A 25,662-nucleotide genomic window follows, 5' to 3' on the forward strand; every position below is an offset into this window, starting at 1 on the left:
TGGAAAGGAGGGGGGGTGGGGCTTGTAGCGGGCAGGTTGGCAGTGTCAGGATATTGTTGATTTGCTAAGTTTTGTACAGCTGTGGTAAAGAAGGTATTAAACGCATTTGCTGTTTTTGTAGGGTCATCAGAGTTGCTGCCAAGTGGAGTTGGTGTTACTACTTTACCTGGGGATATTAGTCTGTTAATAGAGGTCCAAAACTTCTGTGGTTTTTGGAGGGAAGATTGTTGAAGTTGGATATAAAAGTTTTTTTTGTCCTGTATGATTGCTTTTTTAGTCATATTTCGTTGTTGTCTAAAATTGTGCTGATCAGTTATGAGTTTAGTGGTACGCCATTTGGTCCAGGATTTGTTCCTGGAAAGGATTAGCTTTTTGGTCTCACTTGTGAGCCATACTGCTGGTTTGTTTTTCACTCTTATGGTACGAATTGGGGCATGATGATCTAGGATTGTTAGGAAAGTCTTATTGAAGTAGGATACTGCTTCATTTATTGGAAGGGACTTAAGGGGTTCCCATTTGCAATGTTTAAGTTCGGTTAGGAACATTTTCTGGTCAAAGTGTTTTTTACTGCGTATAGTTATAACAGGGGGAGAAATGTTAACATTTGTTTTATGTCTTATTATATATATTAGAGAGTGATCACTAAGGTCATCTGGTAGGGTTCCTGTTGTATAGTTTTGTTTTGGACCATTTATTAATATCCAGTCCAGAATGCTTTCTTTGTTATTGGATTTGTTTATTCTAGTTGTGGAATTAATGAGTTGTGAGAAACCATTCAAATTGATCAGAGAGGATGGGTTGTTATTGTTACATAAATTCCAGTCGGTGTTAACGTCTCCTAGTAGTATTGTTTCTTGTGGATAATTTAGAGAAAGGCAACTTAATAGGTCTTCTAGTTTATCTTGATTGTTACCTGGTGGGAAATAAGTACAGATGATGTTAACTGATTTCTGGTTGTTTAGTTGTAGTTTTGAAATAATTATTTCTGTATTGTCATCAGAATGTGGTTTGTGGTTTATTTTACTGATTTGTAATCCTGCCTTGTAGAGAATAGCAACCCCTCCACCTTTTTTCTTGATGCGGTCTTTTCGAATAATATTGTAACCTGGGGGAATAATTTCCGTATCTTTTATTGTTGGTTTAAGCCACGTTTCAGTTAAACAAAGGATGTCAAAGCGGTAGACATCTAGGAGAGCATGAACTTGAGTAATTTTGTTGCAGATGCTACGTATATTAAGATGGGCAATTTTGAGTGTTTTTGAGGATTGAGCTGATAGTAATGGGATAGAATTAGATTCAATACTATTAGAGAAGGATGAGTGAAACTTTGGGCCTGGGTTTGGATGAATGTCTCCATCCTTAAGGGAGTGGATCAAAGTGAAGTTATGATAGCGGCTAAGTTTAGGATTAAAGTCATATAATTTTCGAGTGTTAGGAATTGAGTGTTTTATATGAAAAAGTCGGTGATATTTGGCTTGGATGTAGCTATGGTTATATGTGGAATTATTAAAGTTTGTGCATGAAACAGGAAGTGATGTAGTAGTGTATTTGGATGGTATGAAAAGAGTTTTGAGAAGGGGTTGTTCATAGGAGGTAAGGAAATAGGTAGTGGTAAGAGAAGTGAACAATGACATTAGTAGTAGACAGTGGTGTAGGTTAGGCATGTTGAGAGAGGAGGGGAAAAAAATTATAGGTAGAGAGATGAGGAAAAGGACTGCTTTTGGTGAGAAAGGCTATAGATGATAGGGGAAGGTTTGTACCTAGTAGGTTAAGGATATTAGTGAAGGGTGAGGTTAGTGAATGATAGAGTAGTAAGTATAAGTAGTATGAGGAGGAGAAGGATTAGCTTTTGTGAGAAAAGGTTAGAGATAATAAGGGGAGATGTAAAGCTAGTGGGTGTGGAGGTATAAATGTAGGGTGTGGCTAGAAAGAAGTGAGTGGTTGGTTGGGAAAGAATTGAGGAGTGGAGGGGGGTGTGGTAAAGAGAGTATATAGGTAGACACCCTGGGGGCGGGTGGGAATTGGGGAGGTAGCAGGGGAAGTCGCTAGTCCAGGTATATGACCAGGACCTAGGGTTAAATGTTTTGAATGCAACCAGTGTGGCCATGTGGCATACAGATGTACATGGAGGCAAGATGGGGAACAAAAGGTGAGAGAGCCAGTAAGTGGGAAAGACAAAATGCCATTAGTAGGTTGTCTTGAGACAACGGGGGTGCCGAACTGTCATCCTGCAGATGTCCTGATAGAGAAGGATTTGGATGAGGCAGTACCATGTGTTTATGCAGTTACATGCAGTCAGGCTAGGAGACAAGCATGTGGGTCTGGTAGCCTAGGGGAGACCCAGACAGACTGCATACTTGCAGCCAGGACTGGTGAGGTGGTTACTTTAGGGAGGGAGCTACGCTGTAGCAGTGAGACTGAAGGTGAGCCACAGCTGCTTGCGGGTACTGATGCTCCCTAGGACAGAGTGACTGCAAAGGTAGAGGTGAATAGTAGTACCCAGGCTGACAGTGAGGTACTACTGTCAGAGGATGCCAGACTTCCTGTGGAAGGGTTACGAAGAGAGAGTTGAGACAGGGTCAGCACTCAGACCCTACATTGCAAGGCCTGAGGCAGGTAGCTAATGAGACACCTGATTCTCAAGGGAAGGGCCATCTGTAAACTGGGACAAAGGGTTACTGTATAGAGAGTGGACCCCTGAGGGAGGGCTAGAAGGTGAGAGAATACAGCAGTTGGTAGTGCCTAGAGCCTACTGTCTGGCGCTTCTAGCCATAGCCCATGATATTCCCTTTGCAGGTCATATGGGCATAAAACATACAAAGAGACGTATTATGCAGACGTTCTATTGGCCTGGAATTTCCAGAGATTTAACAGGGTACTGCAGGACCTGTGATCAGTGCCAAAAGGTAGGCAAGGCAGGAGACAAGGTGAGAGCTCCTTTGATGCCTTTGCATGTCATTGAGGCGCTATTTCAAAGGGTAGCTGTAAATATTTTGGGGCCTGTGAGTACCCCAAGTTCCACAGGGAAAAAGTATATCCTAGTGGTAGTGGATTATGATACACAATACTTGAGGCAGTGGCTCTGTCCTCCATTGAGGCAGAAAAGGTGGCAAATGCTTTGTTAGAGATTTTCAGCAGGGTGCGTTTCCCAAAAGAAATACTGACTGACAGAGGTGCCAATTTCATGTCAGACCTGCTGGCTTGTCTGAGGAAGTACTGTGGGGTGAAGCACATGAAGACCACCCCTGCCATCCCCAGACTAATGGTCTTGTTGAGAGGTTAAACTCTACAATCATTTCCATGCTACAGGCATTTGCAGACCAGTTTAAGAGGGAGTGGGACAAATATTTGCCCTATCTGTTGTTTGTTTGCAGAGAGGTTCCCCAGGAATCCACAGGGTTTTCACCCTTTGAGTTGCTATATGGGCATAGGGTGAGGGGACTTCTAGATTTAATTTGAGATGAGTGGGAAGGTGAGTGTGAATCACACAAGGAGTCTGTTGTGGCATATGTCCTAAACCTCAGGACAAGTCTCGGGGAACTCATGGGCTTGGCTCAGGAGAACCTGGCAGAAGCCCAACAGAAGAAAAAGGTATGGTATGACAGGAATGCTCAAGCTAGAGAGTACGCTGTAGAGGAGCAGGTAATGGTTCTCATTCCTGTCAGACACAGCAAGCTACAAGCAGCTTGGGAGAGACCCTACAAGGTGGTAAGAAAGGTAACTGATGTTAACTGCATTGTGAAACTGCTAGGCAGGGGCACAAATTGTACCATGTTAACATGATGAAACCTTACCATGATAGGGAGGCCCTTGTGCTGAACATTTGCAGCAGATTGCAAGAGGCATCTGAGGGAGATTTGGTGACTGATCTCCTCAGTGAGGCTCGAACTGACGCCTCAGTGGAAGGGGTAGCAATGTCCCAGCAGCTATCTCCTACCCAGGTTCGAGCAGTGTTACAGGAGTTTGGGGACATGTTCACTGGGAAACCAGGGTGCACCCACCTGGTGTAGCACCAGGTAGATACAAGACCCCAAAGGCCTATTAGGCAGACCCCTTGTAGAGTATCTGAGAGAGTCAAATAGACCCTGAGGGAGGAGATGTTGGAACTAGGGGTAATTCAAGAGTCAAACAGTCCCTGGGCTTCCCAGTGGTGCTGGTGCCAAAGAAGGATGGCAGCACCAGGTTCTATGTGGACTACAGGAAATTAAATAGTTACATAGAGTCAAATGCTTATCCTGTGCCTAGGACAGATGAGGCCCTAGAGCAGCTGGGTGGGGCTAAGTATCTTACAACCATTGATCTTACCAAGGGCTACTGGCAGGTGCCCTTGACTCCCAGTGCTAGAGAGAGGTCAGCCTTTGTGACTCTTTTTGGCTTGTATGAGTTCACAGAGATGCCCTTTGGGATGGAAAATGCCCCAGTGACTTTCCAGAGGCTGGTAGATCATATCCTAGCAGGAGCAGGAGGGTTTGCCCTTGCTTACCTAGATGATATTGCAATCTACAGCCATTCCAAGAGCACCTTCAACATGTCAGGGAGGTGCTGGGCAGACTACAGAGGGCATGGTTGACCCTTAAGCCAAGCAAATGTCAGGTGGGTATGGCAGAGGTCTCCTACCTGAGACATAGAGTGGGGAGTGGAAAGATCAGGCCAGAATCTGCCAAAGTAGAAGCCATTCAGGCATGGCCTGGACCTGTTACCAAAAAACAGGTGAGTTCATTCTTAGGGACAGCAGTGTACTACAGAAAGTTTGTCCCCAGTTATAGTACCATAGCTGCTCCCCTCACAGACCTGACAAGAAAGAACAGGCCAGATAAGGTAGTGTGGACCACAGTATGTGAGCAGGCATTCCAGAAGCTTAAAGAAACTTTGGGAGGACCCCCTGTGTTAGCCAGTCCATATTACGGCAAATAATTTGTTGTGCAGGTGGATGCTTCAAACCATGGGGTGGGGGCTGTACTTAGCCATATTTCTTCAGAGTGAGAAGAGCACCCAGTGGTTTATCTCAGTCATAGGCTCCAACCCAAGGAGGAATGCTATGCAGCTGTAGAAAAGGAATGTCTAGCCATAGTGTGGGCACTGCAGAAACTTCAGTCGTATCTGTATGGAAGAAAATTCACTGTAGTAACAGATCACAACCCCCTAACATGGTTACACAGATCCAGCCAGCAAAATGCCAAGTTGATAAGATGGAGCCTAGGGTTGCAAGCATATATGTCAGTGCAGCATCACAGTGGGATTAGCAATGCCAATGCAGCTGGGCTGTCAGGGAATGGGGTAAGGTATACTGAGATAGACCTAACCCTCTCAAGCAACGTTTCTCAAGGATCACTTGTTCTCCGGGGGGGGGGGGTTGTGAAGATAGGTGAAGGCTGCCAGCCTAGCCAGATAGAATTTTGTAGATAATTCTGTCATTTGTAAATATTAATGTAAGCCACAGGCTTGTTCTCTTAAATGTGAAAAGGCTGCATTGGATATTGAACTGCAAAAATGTAACAACAGTGCACTCTGCTGTAAAAAGCGAAGTCATGCATTTTATGACTGTCTTTTATGTCAAAATTTGGAGCTGATATGTCTAGAGGAGGCATCCTGCCTTTTGTTTTAAGAACAGAGTTAATGGCTAGAATTTGCATGTATAAATGTCCTTTATTGCTCTGTTTTCTGACCAGGTGTAAAGAATGTAAATGTAGTTTCTGTTAGCCTGGGAACACCAGAGAAGTGTGAAGAATTATGTATTGTGAAGCAGCTCTCTCATCATTTTAAAGAGAGAGAGAATCAGAGAGTTCTGAGCATTTTGTCTTGAGAACATCCAACTGCACCAGCACTGCTTTGCTCTCTATGTAAGTTATTTATAACTGTGTTTTCTCTTAGATATAGTTAGGAATTAGGAAGATTAGACTAGTTTTGTTTTTCTGTGATGTCAGGAATTTTCTATGGTATTAAGTATTTCTCTGTGATCTCTGAACTCTTGACTAGCACTGTGTAGTAAGAAGTATTGTCCTGTGTTTTTATTATTAAATATTTTTAAACCTTTGAATTGTAGCTGTTTTGTGTAGAGATAATTTAAGCTCTAAGAGTACATTGCATGTATATAGGGATACTATACCAATTCACTCCAAATAAGTCTTGACTGTTAGGTTGCACTTACCATTTGGATAATAATATTGCACATTAATAATTGGACACCCCTCATAAGGGCCTTTCAGTAGCTGATAAATATTAGTGGGTGGTGGCAGTGATTTCTACCATATAGTCTGGGTAAAAAGGGGCACAGCTGGAGAACCTGTGCCAGTGTTTGTGTGGTTGTATAAACTCTGATCTCATAGTGTGTGTGTGTGTCAGCTACATGGGCAGGGACATGAAGCACTGGTTGGACAGAGAGGGCGCTGAAGGTTTTAGCTTGCCCACTAGGCTGAGATCTGGATCCTATAGCTTTGCCAGTGTGGAGTCTTATTGGGGACCTGGATAGAAAGGGAGAAACCAGCCCCAGACTGACTGTGATCTCTGTGTGCTCTTAAGGGAAATTGTACTTTACTGTGTGTGTATTTATTATCCTTTCCCTATATGGACACCCCTCACTGGTGTTAGTGGTGAGGATTGAGGCTCCTTGATTGCTGGGCCAGTGCACATGTGGCACACAGAGCACCAAAAATAAGGGTGTGACTATCCACTAGAAGTAGCCAGCAATACAGGGGTATACAGCTCTTGCCAGTGAGACTTTACTTCCTGTAAGTCTTAAAGTAGGGGCATGTGCAGAATTGTAAATAAGAGCAATTTAAATATAGATATATTTTAAATACAATAAATATAGAACATTTTAAATAAATACTAAAACTGTTATAATGGTGCTTAATAAAATTCTGGGAGAAATATTCAGTTTTCAACAGGGAATATTACTTATAGGTGGGGACTGGAATTTGATTTGCAGCAGTAAAAATGTGTCTGGAGAGCCCAGAAGGTAAAGTATAACAAAGGAGGGTAGACATTTGAAGAAATTTATGAAAATATTTGGCATGGAAGATGTGAATTCAGTACTAGGAGTTCAGAGTTAACTTACATATTCCCCAAGATACAAAAACTGGTCTAGGCTAGACAGAATTTACATTTCAGAGGTAGATTTGCATTTAATTGAAGGTCTTGATACACACCCAATAACTATTTCAGATCATTCACCAGTAATAACTAAAATAAAAATGGGTAGTGGAAATTATTCTGGAACTATTACAGAAGATAGAAATTTCTTCTGAAAATATAGCTAGGGAGCAGGATAAAATTAACGTGGAAATTAAAAATAGGATGGAAATAAAAGAAAGGGATACATTGTTAAGATGTAACAAATTAGAGGAACTGACAAATGTTAAACTATTACAAACTATGGGGAATCTCAAACAGAAGAAGAGGAGCAACTGCAGAATGCTAAACAGAAAATAAGGGATTACCTTGATAATATGCCTGAGTTTAGAAAAACTGCTGTTAAGCAACTGTTTTTTGATAATAACGCTAGAGCACAAAAATGTTTAGCACAATGGCTCAGGCAATAGAAAGAGAGGGCTGTCAGCAAGTTTAGGAGCTCAGAACAAGGAAGGTGATGACATCCTGAAGAAGTATTAGAAATATTTAGGAAATTCTGTGAAAGTCTGTATATAGCAGAGAAATATGGAAATCATGAAAAGGTGCAAATGGAAATGTTTATGGAAGAGTTAAATATGCCAAGGTTAGAGGTAGATGAGGCTCAACTGCTGCCTCTATTACTAATAGGAGAAGATGAGATAAAAATGGTGATACATAACCAATCTACAAGAAAGCCCACAGGAATAGATGGTATTCCTATGGAGGTTTGGAAGCTAGGAGCGAAAAAACTGATAAAGATCTGGAAGGTTTTGTTAAACAGTATTTTAAGAGGAGGAGAAGCACCAACATCCTGGAAGAAAGCAATGGTGGCTATAATACCTAAAGAGGGTAAAAGCCCATCAGATCCAGCTTCATGTAGGCTCATTTCAATCCTAAACCTTGTTTATGAAGTATTTATTTCTATAATGGTAAAAAATGGCAAAGGTGATGCCAAAATTGATAGATATGGATTATTGTGGTTTTATGTAGGTGAGACAAACATTTGACAACATTAACAGAGCAGTGATGATCCAGAAGAAGCAGAATGTAAGAAAATACCACTGTTGTTGGTTGGTCTCCATGTAGAGAAACCATTTGACAGAGTAAGCTGGGATTATATGACCTGGGCAATGGAAGCATTTGCGTTCCCTGATAAAATTATAAGGTTGATTTGGAGGATATATGAGGGACCGGAGGTGAAAACAAACGAGGGTGGGACCTCTGTGATAAATTCTGCTTGAGCAGAGGCATTCTCTTTCCCCTTTGGTATTTGCATTATATTTGGAACAATTGGGAACAAGTAATTCAAGAAGGAAAGGTTTTAGAATGAGAAGAGGCCAAGTAGACATTTTGATTATTTCTCCTAGAATTTTCTTAAGCTCCATTGTAGCAGTTTTAGGTGGAATATAAATGCATGCCAGTGTAATCATTTTCTCATACCAGTAACCCCTTACTACTACAAAACTACAGTTTTTCTCTTTTTCCCCCTCTTCTTTTACTACAGCAGCACCTCTAGCAAGTAATATAAGTACTCCCCCTTTCCGTTGTCCCAAATATTCTGCTGAATAACTATTCTGAAATCCTTTCTTTATAAAACCTTACCCCTGAAGCAAGAACTACCATAGCTAGAACACATCTTATCTCTACTTTACTATATGCTTCCCCCATATATACTAATCTGTCTAAGCATAACATAAATAAGCTTACAACAGCCTACAACAACGTTGCCATATTTGCCACTGCCTCTCTATATAAAACACATCACTGTCTGGACCTCTCTAACCTAGGATGGCTGGAATTACCCCACCTAATTCAGTACTATCAGCTTACAATTGCCCACAAAGCCCTTTACCACCCTGAAAATATACCCATGCTCTCCACCCTTATAAAACCCTACAACAACTTAAAAGCCCTACGCTCTTCTAATAAAATACTGATTCAAACCTCTCTTTCAAAGAATACAGCAGGTGACTCCATATTTTCAAACTCAGTCGGTAAAATTTGGAATCAACTTCCTCCAGACCTTATAGCCCAGACTTCCATTACACTATTTAAGACTAAATTGAAACTCTTTCTTACTAAACACTGGCTTTGCTCTTGCATCAACCCTAGCTGATCTAGCTCCTCTTCTACCTCCTATTCTTCTCCTATATCCCTTACACTTTCTCCCAAATCTATTTCTTCAATTTATTTTTTCCTCCCGACCTGAGATATGACTATCTCAACTTTATACTATACTTTTCTAGTAACACTTATGTAAACTTTTTTTAAACAACTTAAATTCTTCGCTCACTTTTACCTGTACTTGAGTAACCTCCTTGTCTCTCTAGCCCCCTTTTTTTTTCAAACTTCCTGAAATTGTTGTTTATTTCCTTGCTTATTTGTGATTTATATGCATTGTGTATTTTGTATTTAACGTTTTGTTACCATGTAGTAGATAGCGGAGCTTTGCTCCTCGGGCCTCCACTGAAAATGGACATGTATCCAGTTGGACTAGCCCGGTTAACAAATGTAAAATAAATAAAATTCACATGCTCAGGTGGAGTGAGTTTTAAAGACATGCAGGTAGGTGCATGTGTGTATGTGTGTGCCTTCTGTGAAGGTTTGGTACCGAGCTGGCAACTTGACACAGTAAAAACTCCACTGCCAATCAATCTGCAGACAGGTGATCTGCTTTGGTGACCCCTAACCGGGAAAAGCAGAAAGGCATGTCTCATTTCTTTCCAGATGTGTCTGCTATAGCATAGCTGTTTGCACTTTTCATTTTTTAATATCATTTCAGTACTCTTTCTCTTTTATTTATATATATATATATATATATGTGTGTGTGTGTGTGTGTCTGTCTGTGTGTGTGAAGCCATTAACATTCAAAGATAATATGTAAAGTTTTGTCACTATGACAGGAAGTTTATTCCCACCTGTTATGTATAAAAGTTTTTTTTAAATGTCTAGTTTCAGCTTTTGTGTTACATGCATGCACTAATGTTTGGCAGGTTGATCTTTTATACAGCTGTTTCTTGCCATATCTATTTGAAGCTATGTCACATCTTACAAGACTTTTTGTTTTAATGAAAACCCTCAAAAATGCACCCAGATCATCCCCATGACCCATTAACTTAATATGAACACACAAAATATGTACATCTTCAGATAATGAAGTTTAACCCTTCTTATAGGAATAATAGTCCCAGACTGACAGCCACTCTCATAAACTTAAATTAACCTATAATGAAGGTTATCCATGCTAAGATGCATGGTACAGCATGTGCTTTTACTAAGTGCTGTCTATTTTTGTCTTATCATTATGCCTCTCCCAGATGTAGAAAACAACTTGAATGCTTTCAGAAAACATTATTTTTTAGCCATTGAAAAAGTATTCTGTTTTTATTGCCCTCATCAGATTGTCTACAAAGAAAATATGAGAACCTGATAAACATTTGCCTTCAGCTGCAAGCTGTCACGTTGCTCTGTGAACATTTATTTGCTAAAGGAAAACTTTTCATTACTTTCAGTGTTATTTTATTTACTTGCTTCTACTTAAAACGTCTTGCTAGATCGAGCCAAGGACCTTAATCCAGTCATTCCCCTATGCAAAAGCAAGAAAAAGCATGTCAGTTTTATGTCTGTCATGATCTGTATACTTTTACTATCCACCTCTCACCCCAATGATCTAAGATTACAGTCTATTGTCTTAAACATGCTTTTGTCCAGGCTCTCTTCTCTTCTACGTTGCAGTGCCTGCATTTTTTTAAACTAAACAAGAAGAAAGAAAAGAGGGTACCTGTTCGCTTTGGTATCCGTGTGACACACAAAATAACTGAAACTGCTTTACTGTATAACATGCAGTATATGGCATGTTTTATAAAAATACCCTTAACAACAAAAATATTTTATTTACAGTTAAATCCTTCTTTCCTCTTTATCTCTCCTTAATTTTCTTCTAAACATTAATTACATGAAGTAGGTCATATGCTTTGGAGTCCCCTACACATTTAACAAAGACAAAAAGTACAGTCTTTCCAGGTTTTCTTGTTCCACCATTTTTCACAAATGTAATCTCACATTTTGTCATTAATTTCCCAGTTGTTGGTTTTCTTTCTTTTTATCTTCATCTCCAAACTAAACTCTGTTTAATTTCCAACGTAGTCCTGCTTTTACTAGTCACTTCCTGTGCTTTTTATTTGTCTCTCAAAGATTTTCCTTTGGGACATTGAAAAAGTTTTCACTGGCAAAGCTTCTCAGTGAGCTGTATTGTTAGAAAAATAAGAAGCAGTGTCCATTTCTGTTTCATAGCTCACATTCGGTTGGACACACTTTTTTATTTCATCCTTAGCATGTTCTGATTTAAAAAAAAAATACTTTGACCCTCCAGGAGAAATATTCTGAAGATAGCTAGATACAGCATCTTGAATCTCACACCTGCATCTTGACATTCCCTGATTGCTGGAATAAAGTTACTCCTCTTCTGACTGGCATACAGTAAGTAATCATTTTATAGAAACACTCAGCTGTCTCCATTATTTAGTACTTGTCCTTCTAACACTGTTTTGTCAGAATCAATGTATGTGAAGTTGTTAAATCTCGCCGTTTATTCTCACTGATAGCTTCAGAGTTGATCCTCGGCTCTGACATGGCCGATAGCAAAGCTCAAGGTTTGCCAGTAGCTAGAGACCAAGCCCCTTATCCCACAATGCACTGCTGGAATTTTCTCAGATCTAGTTTGCTGCGGCAAGAGAGATCTCAGTGATCCAGTTAGCTCGGACCATTTTGACAAATTGCAAGTTTAAAAAATTTTTTTCTAGTTTTTTGGGTGATTGTTACTGTTTAGTGTAGTTTTTGTTTTCTTGGTGTTAGGCCCTTTCTTGGCCCTATTTAGTCTTACTATCTTAAGTGTTATTAGTTTTCTTAATGTGGGCTTAGTTAGCCCTGTATTTAGCCTTTACAGGTATTTTTTTGTGCTGTTCTGTTAAAAGAATGTCAGATGAGAGAGAGAAATCTCACCCCAAATCGGGGTTTAAAAAGTGTCCAGATTGTGGACAGAAAATGTCCGTTACAGACGGACATGTCCAGTGTGTCTGTTGTCTGGGGGCTAAACACCTCTGAGACTCCTGCAGTGTATGCCATTCCTTTTCATCTAGGATTCTCTTAGAAAGGAAGAGAAAACTAGTAGATAGAAGGTTACTGCAGCATTCGTTTTCTGAAGTGTTGGGTAGCCAGGAAAGTGCCAGCACTTCGTCAAAGTCTAAGAAATCTTCTGATTCCAAACAGACCAAGAGGGCAAAGAGATCAGAGGGTACAGGGTCATCGGCTCCACAGCTCTCGGAACCGAGTGTCCCTTTGGTTCGGTGCCAGCTCCCAGTCTTTGGAGCCGGTCCCCGAGGTCCCCTCATCTCCTCTGCTCCAGTCAGCACCTTCGGAGCATTCCTCTAAGTCTTCAGTCAGCCTGTCTGATTTGGATATGGATCGGCTAGTGCAGAAGCTTTTAAGGGCACCAGGACTTGCTAAATTGTTGTCGGCACCGATCACTTCGTCAGAGCCGAAGACCATTGAACCAGATTTGACTACCCCTCCTCTGAGCCGTACTGGACCCTCGGAGCTGAAGGAACCGGAACTGATGATTGTTGAACCCTTGGAACCGAGACCTGCACCGGTGTTATCGGTTCCATCTACTCGGATGCCCTCAGCACTGACCGAGGACGCTAGGAGCCGATGATCTCCTGACGGGTTCAGGGAGGATAGTCGGACCAATATGTCGGTGCCGACTCTTCCTCTCGGGGCTTCGGCTCAGATGAGCTCGGCTCCTACCCCAGGCTCGGAGCTTATGGTTTCGGTGCAGGCGGATCAGATGGTCCGTTCGGGTCCCTCGTCAGAGCCATGATGCTTTCGACGCCATGAGGAGAGTCATGTCTCCTAAGACATCATCAGCATCGGTTCGGCCTTCCCTCTCCCCTCAAGTTCCTGTGTCCGCTTCTTCATCTACCAGTCCTCCTGCGAAATGTAGAGACCCTGAGCCTCAAGTACCCCCACAGGGCATTCCCTGCTCTTCTGAGACCTCCCCAGATCCCCCCACTGAGGAGGTACCCAGGAAGAGATTGTGCAAGAGGAGGCACTTGGACTCCCCACAGGAGTCTTTGACATCTGACACTGACCTGGATGAGTCAGAAGGGTCCCCTCGATCCCCCTCTAAGGATATCTGCTTTGCAGAGATATTACAGATCCTGAATCAGAGGGGCGGTTGGCAGTCCAAAGCCTCTACTGAGGATGAGTCAGTGCTCTTAAAGGCTTTTGGGTCTCAACCTTCCACTCCCTGGGTGTCTCCGCCTTACAATGAACTCATGAATCTGATCTCTCGTAAGGCATGGGAGTCGCCGGAGGCCATGGAACCTGTCCCTTGGAAACCGAACAAGTTTATCTCTGCCCCAGTGGACAAAGCCTTTTTGACCAAGGCAGTGCCTGTTGATGGCATGATGGTAGCTGCAGCCACCAAAAAGGAAGTGTCTCAAACATTCACATCTATCCATCCTCCTAATAGAGAGTTTAGGATCATGGATAGATATGGGAAACGCATGTTTAGTTCAGCGACCTTTTCTCTTCAATCGCTAAACTATTTAACCCATTTCACGAGACTCCAAAGAGATCTCCTGAAAGAGCTAGGAGATACTCTTCAGGGTACGGTAGCTGCAGGGGTGGCTGACAGTCGACACACAGCTTGCTACCCTAAATTCGGTTGTGAACTTGTCCATGCGTCTCATATCATATGCAGCTGATGGTTCGAGTAGAGCCACTAGTTCAGGCATTGCTCTGCGGAGACAAGCCTGGATGTGTCTCTGTTCCTTTGCGGAGCCCTTTAAGTCTTCCTTTATTAACACCCCGTTTGATGGCTCATCACTGTTTGGGCCTAAAGTAAAGGAAACATTAACCAGGTGTGAGCAGGAAGGCAAGACTTTATCTGCTTTTGGAGTCTGTTTTTCTAGTCCTACTCGGCCCTATCCCAAGGGCCCTAGGGGTGGAAAAATGTGGTTCCAGAAAGCACAGGGAACCTTCCAGAACACACGTGGAGAAACCCCCTCTAGAGGCAGAGGAGGGGATTATAATGGAAGACGCCGCCCGCATGGCAGAGGGGGTCTGCAGCAACAGGGTAACGGAGGACAGTTCCCCTGAAGGGAGGCCCGGCTGTCCGGCTCTGCAGGCAGTCGGGGGTTGCTTATCTTTGTACCCAGAAGCCAGGCTAAACATAACATCGGATACTTGGGTACAAAGCATAATTTCCAGAGGATATTTCATACCATTCTCTACCCCTTCCACTCCTGTATACAGAATCCCAGATGTTCCACCCAGTCTCAGGGAACAAGCAATCATAGAGGTCCACAAATTGCTAGAAAAAACAGTCATCCAACCAGTCCCAGCAGACCAAGTTGGATTTGGAACTTACTAAAGATTCTTTTTGGTACTAAAGAAAACAGGGGACTGGAGACCTGTCTTGGACCTCAGCAGATTCAATCAGTTCGTAAAGAAAGAGAAGTTCCGAATGGTCACGCTTCAGTCCATTCTTCCCTTCCTAGGGAAAGGCGATTGGATGTGCTCCATAGATCTCAAGGACGCGTACTATCACATAAAGATGAACATATGCTCCAGGGATTATCTGGGTTTCTGGCTGGGAGCCAATCATTACCAGTTTCGAGCCCTGCCCTTTGGTCTCACTACAGCCCCCAGAGTGTTCACCAAATGCATGGCAGTGGTCACGGCTCACTTGAGGCTTCTAGGATTCTAGGTGTTTCCATACCTAGATGATTGGCTCCTCACCGCTACCACCAGGCATCAATTGACTCAGGCAACACAATACACTCTGACACTCTGCCATCAATTAAGCATTACAGTCAACTTCGAAAAGTCTGCCTTATCGCCATCGCAGCATACTGTTTTTACAGGAGCAGAGTTAGATACCTCAACCACCACTCTACGTCTTCCAATCGAAAGAGTCTCACTTTTCCACCAACACATCAACTCACTGGTGTCAAAGAACAAAGCTACAGCAGCAGAGGTCTTGAAGGTGCTAGGTTTGATGACAGCTGCAATCCTGGCCGTACCACTCGCAAGGATGCATATGCGAATCCTTCAATGGCTCCTCTTTGCTCAGTAGTCTTACCAGAAACTGCCGATGCACCACATAATTCTCATCACAGATACCTGCAAGAGAGACCTTCGGTGGTGGTTGACATCTTTTCATGTCACAATCGGAAGGCCCTTTCTCCCCCCCCCCCAGTAGCCACTGTGACCATGGATGCTTCCCTGATAGGGTGGGGGGCATTTTTAGGGAAAGACTGTCCAAGGCACATGGACGGATCAAGAGTCACATCTGCATATCAATGTTCTGGAGTTGAGAGCGGTACTTCTGGTGTTGCAGTATTTTCAGGACTCTCTTCCTCTAGGAACTATTGCAATTCAGATGGACAACATGTCAGTAGTCTGGTACTTTAACAAGCAAGGTGGAACCAAGTCTTACCCCCTTTGTCGAGAAGCCCTCAGGGTCTGGCAATGGGCTGTATCGTCCCAGCGTTTTCTTTTAGCAACTCACATCCTGGGGAAATCCAACATGATAGCGGACAAGCTAAGCAGGGCGATATTGCTCCCTCATGAGTGGTCTCTCAAACAACAGGTTGCGGAGTTGATTTTCCGCAAATGGGGCCAGCCTTGCTGCAACCTCTTTGCCAGCCACATCAATTCAAAATGCAGAAGCTACTTTGCCCTAATACCACCTCCGGGACATCCCCCGAGAGATGCACTTGTACACGATTGGCCCCCGGGTCTCCTTGATGCATTCCCACCCTTTTCATTGATATCCAGATTTTTACAGAAAGCAAAATTGCTGGGAAGGACTGTTATCCTTATAGCCCCCTACTGGCCTCGACAGATTTGGTTCCCGTTTCTCCACCATCACTTGTTGGAAGATCCATGGATCCTGGACCCAGTTCCGGACCTTCTGACGCACCCGTCAGGGGGCCTCCATCCTTCCCTGCAGTCCCTGAAACTGACTGCTTGGCTAATCCACTTCCCCTAATTGCCAGGCTTCATTCAATTTCAGAAGATACAAGACAAATTCTCTTGTCTTCTCACAAGCCATCCACCAGGAAGTTATACTGCAGTAAGTGGAAAAGATTCTCAATTTGGGCCAACACACAGAAAATTGTCCCTTTCCGAGCTCCGCTATCGTCCATCTTAGAATTTTTAACAAAGATTTTTAAGGAAGGGGCAGCAGCTGCTACAGTTCGAATCCAGTTAGCTGCCATCTCAAATTTCCACCTTGGATTCGATGGCTTGAATGTTATGGGCCATAAGTTATCTAAAACTTCTCTTAAAGGTGTTCTTCACATGAGACCTCCTGTCAAAATTCCTTATTCTCCCTGGAATTTGAACTTTATGCTGTCTCAAATTATTCCCCCCCCCCCTTTTGAACCAGCATCTTCTTGTGATCTCAGATATTTATCCTGGAAAACTATTTTTATAGTGGCCATTACTTCTGCCCACAGAGTGTCAGAACTCCAAGCATTATCTGTCAGACCACCTTACATGATCTAACATGCTGATAGAGTATCTCTCAGAACAAACCCATAATTTTTGCCTAAAGTCTGTTCTGAATCCAATATCAATCAGGTCATTGAGCTGCCAGACTTTTTTCCCAACCACTCTAACAAATTGGAATACATGCTGCACAAACTTGATGTACACAGACAGCTTAGAATTTATATTGACAGAACTAAGGATATTAGAAAATCAGATCAACTTTTTGTATCCTTTTCAGAAGCCAGAAAAGGTAATCCAGTGGCTAAAACAACTTTATCTAAATGGTTATTAGATTGTATACCCTTTGTTTATGCGAATACTAGCATGCCATTGACACACAAACCTAAGGCTCATTCTACCAGAGCCGTTTCAGCGTCTTCTGCCTTTCAAGCTAAATTGCCCCTTGACAATATTTGTGCTGCAGCCAAGTGGTCTAAGCCTCATACCTTTATCACACATTACAAAGTAGATAAGGCTTCCAGGGACAGGTCTTCCTTTGGTTCCACGGTACTGAAAAACATACTTCCATGAGCCACCTAAGATTGAGGGTGCTAGGGATGCTACCCATAAGTGAGAATAAATGGCAAGATTTAACAACTTCACATAAAGAAGTTATGTACTTACCATAACGTTCCATGTGAGTTGTTTATCTCGCCTTTATTCTCACGTCCCACCCTCCTTCCCACTCCTGGCTGACAGTAGACTTAGAGGCTAGTACTATCCCGGCTCCTCAGTACTTCTTTCCTTTGGAAAGTGTTTCCCTTTTAGAGGGTAAAGGTGTATGTATATAGGTGTGTGTGTATATATATATATATATATATATATATTTGCAGCAAACAAGATCTGAGGTAATTCCAGCAGTGCATTGTGGGATAAGGGGCTTGGTCTCAAGCTACTGGCAAACCTTGAGCTTTGCTTTTGGCCGTGTCGGAGCCGAGGATCGGCCCCGACCCCATCAGTGAAAATAAAGGCGAGATAAACAACTCACATGGAACGTTATGGTAAGTACATAACTTCTTTTTTCTGCTGGTAGGATTATATTTCACTGTTAGAGGTCTTGGCTGCTTTCTCATGGTCAGGTTTGGAGCATGCACATGATGTACCCTTTCAATTAACAACTCCTGCTGTGAAATATCAATCCAGTTTCCTGTTTGCACTTTCATAAAATCAATACAGTCTGTTCTTCCAATTTCTCCAATACAGCAGACAATCTCAGGTTTTTCCTACATGCTTTGTTCTCTAATTCTACCATTTTTGAAACATATCTTCTTGAGCAGTCTCATACTCAGCCAGCCTTTTCTTCATTTAGACCTCTGATATTTGCAGTTTTATCAGCTCATTTAAATATCCGTTTAAAGTTTCTTCAATTTTTTTCCAGCCTTTTATTTGACTTTATGTACTCCTTCAGTGTATTGTTTATTTTAATTGCCTCCGAGCGTATCTGACTTACTTTTTCCTCTCGATTACTGGAAGTCATGTCTTGCACCAAAGCTGGAGCTTGAACTGCTTTTTGCTGAACAACTGCAGGATTATTCATACCCAGTGTTTTCTCCTCAACTTTTGTGGTTGATTTTTTTCAGGTTCTCTGAATTCCTCCTTTGTTGGCATCTAGGCAGTGCACGTAATAGTCAGTAACTGAAATTTACCCAAAATGACAAATTCACTGGCTGTCTTTGGAGTTTCTGTTTTCACAACAGGAGAGTTGAAATTAAGCTGTTATTCAGTGTGCAGCCGTCTTGGAAGTCCTTGCAAATTAAGGCATTTGGATAGCAGGCTAGTGATTGCCTTCACTATCAGGGATTGATATCAAAATGTAGACAAATAGAAAATGATAGGATACCTGATAAAATCAGAAAAGTCATCTTAAGATTTATTCTCCTCATGTTTCACAACTTTCACTACATTTGGGTCTTATGAGATCAACAGATATGTGTAGAGTCCCACGACTGCAGATCTATACATGCAATCAATTTCAAGGAGGCCCATCCCTCCTTCGGAATGAGGAACATATAATCTTGGTATACATTGATTTTTATAAATCATTTGGTGAGTATGAAGCATCCTTCATGTTTTCCTATCTAATCTATCCCACACGTTTTGGGGCCAGTCAGTCACTCCAAAACTTTAAGTTAGGACAGGAAGAGCAAATTGTTTTATAGCTTAGATTTTGTTCCTAGATGTCAACGCTGTTTTCAGAATAAATGTAAGTCTTCTGAAGTATTCCTTACTAAGTTTTATTCACATTTGTTCATGTTTTATTTCTTATCATTCATCAATTCCCAAATATTTATACACACCCTCTTGTTCAAGTTCTTTTATATCACATTCTTGTTCCAAACGGATATTTTCCTGGTGCTGCAGTTTTCCAGCTTTAAAGATTGTTTTTGCACACTTACCAAGACCGAATGACATTCTTATATCATTTGAAAAAGTTTTGAAAACCTGCAATGTTGTGGAACATTTTGGGACAGTTTCAGATCTTATCTGGAACATTTTGGGACAGCTTCAGATTTTATCTGGATACAAAATTAATGAAGCTAAAACAAAGGCAATAGCTGTAAATTATGTACCCACACACAAATTGATTTAGCAATATCCATATTTATGAAGACATGATAGAAGTACTTAGGAGTATGGTTAAAATGGTTCTGGTGTGACAGGTAAGGATATTTGGGAAGAGAATAAACAAAAAATTCCAAAACTAAGAAATTGGAAGCTCTGTTTATAGACATCTTTAGCAAAATACAAGCATTTAAAATGGTTTTAATCCCTTTAGTTTTATACACCGGTCCGGCATATTTTTATCAACCAGAGAAGTTGTGGTAGCAATTCAATAATGAGCTGAAGGATTTTATCTGGGAAGATGGCAAGGGTCAAGTGGGATAAGATGATTACCCAATTTTGAAGGGGTATTTCAGAGCTACGCAGTTAAGGCTCCTAAACGTAGCAGAAGCCTGTAAGTCTAAGTGGAAAGGGATGATGATGAAACAGAGGAAGCTCATGAAACAAGGAGAAACTGGGATTTTGAATGCAGATCCTTAAGGAGAATAACAATTACCATACAGAATAAGAGTTGCTTGATTTAATAGACATGGATCAATATATGGATAGCTATATTAAGATGAATGAGAGAAATAGACTGTATATGGTCAATAAAACCCAAAAAGTCAGAAGTCTGATAAAACAAATTAGTGCATTAATTAGGACTGTCCGTAGAGATCCATGTGATATAACAAAAGTAAACAGGATATATTACTGTGATGCTAAATTAATAACTGATAAAGTTCTACCTCAAGAACACAGGGTAGCGAGGGAAAGGAAGGGAAGAAATTGAATAACATCATAGAAGTATCAAATAGAGAAGACTATAAACCAATTAAGACAAGAAGTGTCACTGTTATAAGTCTATAGAAGAGGGACTACTTCAGCAAAAATACTAAGAAAGATAGAGGTGATAAAAGCAATGTACAGTATTAGAACAGATCAGGATCCATCATGTACTATTGCAAATAACAAGCTAAAGATTTCAGCACAGGCAGAAAAACATAGAAGATACACAGATAGATATAAAGGAAAAGTACAAAATAAGCAATTTATTGATGTCCCAAAAAAGTTTTATAGAGAATTGGGAAACAAAGTAAAAGGAATTGAAAGACCGCCAAAAAAAGAAATAGATACATTTTGGAGAAGTATCTATGAAGATCCTGTGGAACATAACTAACACTACCCAAGTAACTCTCTCTCAGGCTTTATTACTCCCAACGCACACGTACAGCTGCCACATATTCACAAACCTAAATTCTATACTTATTTCCAAGCTTGAAACTACCTGTAATATGATTGCCAGATTTGCAGCTAACCAAACCTACAAGTCATACCACTGCTTAGCACAACTAGACTGGCTGGAATACCCTCAGCTCCTCCAACTATACAAACTACAAATCATCCATTCTATCCTCTATCTAACCTCCAACTGCCCCAGCCTCTCCACTATCATATCCAAATATTCCCCTGCTAGGACTCTACGCAGCTCAGATCAAAATATTATTAGACATCTACAAACCCAAAACCAAAATAGGCTGCCTTCTCTATAACTATAACTCAGCTACATCCTGGAACCAACTCCACTTGGAAATAAAATCCCTCCAGCATAGCAAAAGTTTCAAATTAGCCACAAGGAAATACCTAAAAACAAAGTGGTCTTACCACTGTAGCCAAGCACCCTGAAACCACCATCTTTTTACCTATTGCACCGCCTCACTCTTAATGTATCTCTAACACTATTCCCCTGTCTCTTCTACCCCTTCCTTTCCTCTATCTCTAACCATTCTTAATTCTTACAGTCTCAAAACAACCTACCTGTCCAGTCTGTCTCCTATACTATACTATACTCTACCTCCCCTACATATCTTACTAGCCATTCATACTTTCCTTTCTTGTTTCCAAACTCCTATACAACTAGATCCTACCCACTTTAAATAAGCATCTGCCTAACTATTAACTTATTTTGCTCTAAGCAGCTTAAATAATATTGTAGCTAGTCACATTTTCTTCTGCTAATTGTTTAAAACCTTGTTTGTAACAACTCACATACTTGTCTGCCAATTGTTAATACTCTGTATAATTGAATTGCCTGAGGAGTTTTTATTCTCCAGGTCTCTACTTGTAAGATCCTATAGCTGATTGTTACTACTATGTTACTAAAATTTAATAAATAGTTTTTTTAGTCCTGAGGAGCTTTTCTCCCCAGGTCTCTGCTGAAAATGAGCCTAAAGCTCAGCCAGACTAGCCCAGTTAATAAATGTAAAATAAATAAATAAATAAAATAAAATAAAAAACAAATATACTAAATGGATAGAAGAAGTAAAAGAAAGAATAGGAAGTTTAAAGGCGCAGGATATGAAATGGGATGAAGTAACAGCCAGAGAGATTCAAACAAAGTTAAGAAAAGTCTTTAACTGGAAAACCCTAGGCCCAGGTGCAGTTACTAACTTTTGGTTGAAAGGTTTAACATCTTTGTATGAAGATTTAGCCATGAGTAAGAACTATTTATATGTGCACCCTGAACAGACACCAACCTGTCTAATAACAGGCAAAACAATGCTACCCTAAAAGTTATAGACCAGTAACTTACCTTCCAATAACATATAAACTATACCCAGGAATTGGTGCTGACATAGTTTATAGTCATTTAGAAGAAAACTCAATTATGGCAGCAGAACAAAAGGGCAAAAAAAGAGAGGCATATGGAACAAAGGATCATTTGTTGTTAAATAAAGCCATATTGGAGAACTGTAAAAGGGAAAAATTTAAGTATGGTGTGAATTGACTATAAAAAAGCATTTGCTAGTATCCCATATTCATGGATAAAAGAGTGCTTAAAAATGTATAAGATACATCCTACACTAATCAACTACATTACAGTGACCATGAAATAGTGGCAGACCACTTTGCAATTAAGCCATGATAAAGGCCAGATTATTATCCCAGGGGTGAAAATTCAAAGGAGGATATTCCATGGTGACTGTCTGTCACCACTGCTATTCTGCTTTGCCATTAACCCATTAAGCTATTAACAGCTTAGGCCATGGTTACAATTTGTCTTCTAGAAAACAACAAAGTATAAAGACTTCTCACCTTCAATTTGTGTATGATTTAAAACTGTGTAGCTCATCAGATGAGGAACCGAAAGCACAGTTGCAGGTTTTCAAAACTTTTTCAAATAATTTAAGAATGTCATTTGGTCTTGATAAGTGTGCAAAAGCAATCTTTAAAGCTGGAAAACTGCAGCACCAGGAAAATATCAGTTTGGAACAAGAATGTGATATAAAAGAACTTGAACAAGAGGGAGTGTATAAATATTTGGGAACTGATGAATGATCAGAAATAAAACATGAAGACCCAAGACCCAATCCTCCAAAGGCAGATGTCCTGTCTGGTGGACCCCAGCCATAAACAAACTATACAATAGAAGGAGGAAGCTACTACATGATAGAGCAAAATCCCAAAAAGGGAAGGCATCTCTGATCAGTATAAGCAAAAAACTACGGGCACTCATAAAATCGTCTAAGGCCAGCTTCGAGAGAGAAATTGTGTAGGACACTAAGGATAATCACAAGGCTTTCTTTAGTTATGTTAGGAACCTGGGTGGGAATTCCCAGACATGCTCAGAATGAGTCCAAAATGACAAAAAACACACCGAACCAACAGACATTGCCAACATCCTAGCTGACAGGTTCAATGCAAACTTCTCCCTCCCTCCTCACCAAAAGGGCAAATATCTATCCCAGCAGAGTGCTGCCCCCCTGACATCTCAGATGCTCAGGTAAGAGCTGCCCTCTCCAAAGCAAAAAACACAGCATCAATGGGACCAGATGGTGTCCCGGGCTGTGTCATACATGAGCTCCAAGAAGAGCTAAACCCAAACATAAAACTACTGTGCAATCTCAGCCTTACTACAGGATATGTACTCAGAGTGGCGTACAGCAACAGTGGTCCCTCTCCACAAAGGTGGTGCCTCAACGGATCCCGGAAACTATCACCCCATAAGCCTGACTAGCTTGGTCTGCAAAGCTATGGAAAGGATCATCATGGACCTCATAAATAAAGATATTGGGGACCTACAGACACTGGATCCTACCCAGTTCGGCTTTAAGGGCAGATCCTGTCTCTTAAACCTGGTTGATTTCTTTGAAACTGTCACCGAGGCCATTGACGAGGGGAAGGTGGTCCACACAGCCTACCTGGACCTCGCAAAAGCCTTCGATGCAATACCCCACTCGGGCATTATTGATAAGCTCACCAGCTTAAATATAAACCCCTATGTCACTAGATGGGTTGCAAACTGGCTCAAGGACAGAACCCACATGGTTAGAATTGCTGGAGCCATGTCAGACTCCAAACCAGTTACAAGTGGCGTCCCCCAAGGCTCAGTCCTGGGACCTCTCTCGTTCGGTATATATTTCTCGGAGGTACAGGCCAACACAGAAGGACTGTGTCTGACCAAGTTCGCAGATGACTGCAAACTGGGCGCCATAATTGACTCTCCAGCCGACACAAGCATCCTCCAAAAGGGCCTCATAGAAACAGACAACTGGTGCCAGAGCCATGGCCTCAAGCTAAATGCCAAAAAGTGTATAGTCATCCCCTTTGGGAAAAACAAAGTGCCCACAAATTACCACATAGGTGGTAATCCATTAAGTACAGAAGAAGTAATTAGGGACCTGGGGACCCAAGTTGATAGCATTCTCTCATTTGACAACCACGTGGCCGAAGTGGTTAGAAAAACATTTTATATAGCCCACCTAATCATGAAGGGATTCACATCTAGATCAGGGGAGGTCATTGTGCCTCTTTACTCATCCGGCCCATAATTGAGTACAATGCCCCTTTTGGGATGTACCTTACTAGACACCTGCAGCAACTGAAAAGACCCCAAAAGTACCTCACCAAGAGGATCAAAGGGCTCAAACAGATGCCATATGCTGCCCGGTTAAAGAAACTCCAGCTGTACTTAGTGGCATACCGCCTGCTCAGAGGCGATCTGCGCCTGACGTATAAAGCCATGTCCAACCCAGAATTAATGGACATGCTGAACCTCAGAAAATCCAAATCCCATTGAGCTACGCGCTCAAGAGACTTGAACCTCAGCACTAAAATAAATAGGACATGCTGGAGGGACAGATTCATAACCCAGAGGCTCCCTTCACTCTGGAATAAAATCCCAGTCCAGGTTAGGCAGAGTCCCTCATTGACTGTCTTCAAGAGGAATCTTGATGAGTGGATGGGAGATCGTAGGTTTACCTCGGTTATCACTTCTGTGTCACTGTTAGACAGAGGCACAGTATACTAACCTCAAAAAAGGGCATAGCAAAATTAATTTAAAATGGGTGGCGAAAGCCAAACACACTCTGGCTAGGCTTATAAATGCCCTAAGGCAGATAGCCTAGTATGAACCTATGAACAAATGCGAATAAAACTTAGTAAGGAATACTTTAGAAGACTTGCATTTATTCTAAAAACAGCGTTGACATCTAGGAACAAATTCTAAGCTATAAACCAATTTGCTCTTCCTGTCCTAACTTAAAGTTTTGGAGTGACTGACTGGCCCCAAAACGTGTGGGATAGATTAGATTCAAAAACATGAAGAATGCTTCATGCTCACCAAATGATTTATAAAAATCAGTGTATACCAAGATTATATGTTCCCCGTTCCCAAGGAGGGATGGGCCTCCTTGAAATAGATTGCATGTATAGATCTGCAGTTGTGGGACTCACACATATCTGTTGATCTCACAAGACCCAAATGTAGTGAAAGTTGTGAAACATGAGGAGAATAAATCTTAAGATGACTTTACTTCTTAATTTAGCAGAAGCATATCGGCGTCAAACAGGAATGGAAATCAAACAAGAAATAGAGAAAAATCATGTAGCAACTGAATGTGCCAAAAAAAAAGAAAGAATGTAAAGTGAAAGACTAGATGAGAAGGCAAGAAATGTGGAAAAAAGCTTAAATATAGTTGCAAGTATAGAAAACTTCTGGAGGGACCTCATATTGATCAGGAACAAACACAGGAATGGTTACGGAGAGCCGAATTCAAACCAAGAGATGAAAGGTTAATATTGGCAGTCCAAGATAGTGGGCTATGTACATACTGGTTTATAAAGTCCATTGAACATGTGGGAGAAACAGGCAAATGTAGATTTTGTAAAACCAAATTGGAAACAATCGCACACCTTGTTGCTGGTTGTGACATACTAATGGCAGAACTGTATACTGAAAGGCATAATAATGTGGCAAGACTGTTGCAATGGGGATTGTGCAAATACTATGGTACTGAAGTGGCTGAAAATGCTGGAAATGTAAGTCACAAAGCATCATAGAAAATGATGAAGTTTATATCACATGGGATCACCCATTACCAACAGTTCAAAAGATAGATGTTAGAAATCCGGATGTAGTGGTCCAAAAAAAGAAGACAAACGTAGCAT

This window comes from Protopterus annectens, chromosome 16.part0 (assembly GCF_019279795.1).
Source record: "Protopterus annectens isolate FY-2018-M chromosome 16.part0, PAN1.0, whole genome shotgun sequence".
Classification (NCBI taxonomy): Eukaryota; Metazoa; Chordata; order Ceratodontiformes; family Protopteridae; genus Protopterus; species Protopterus annectens.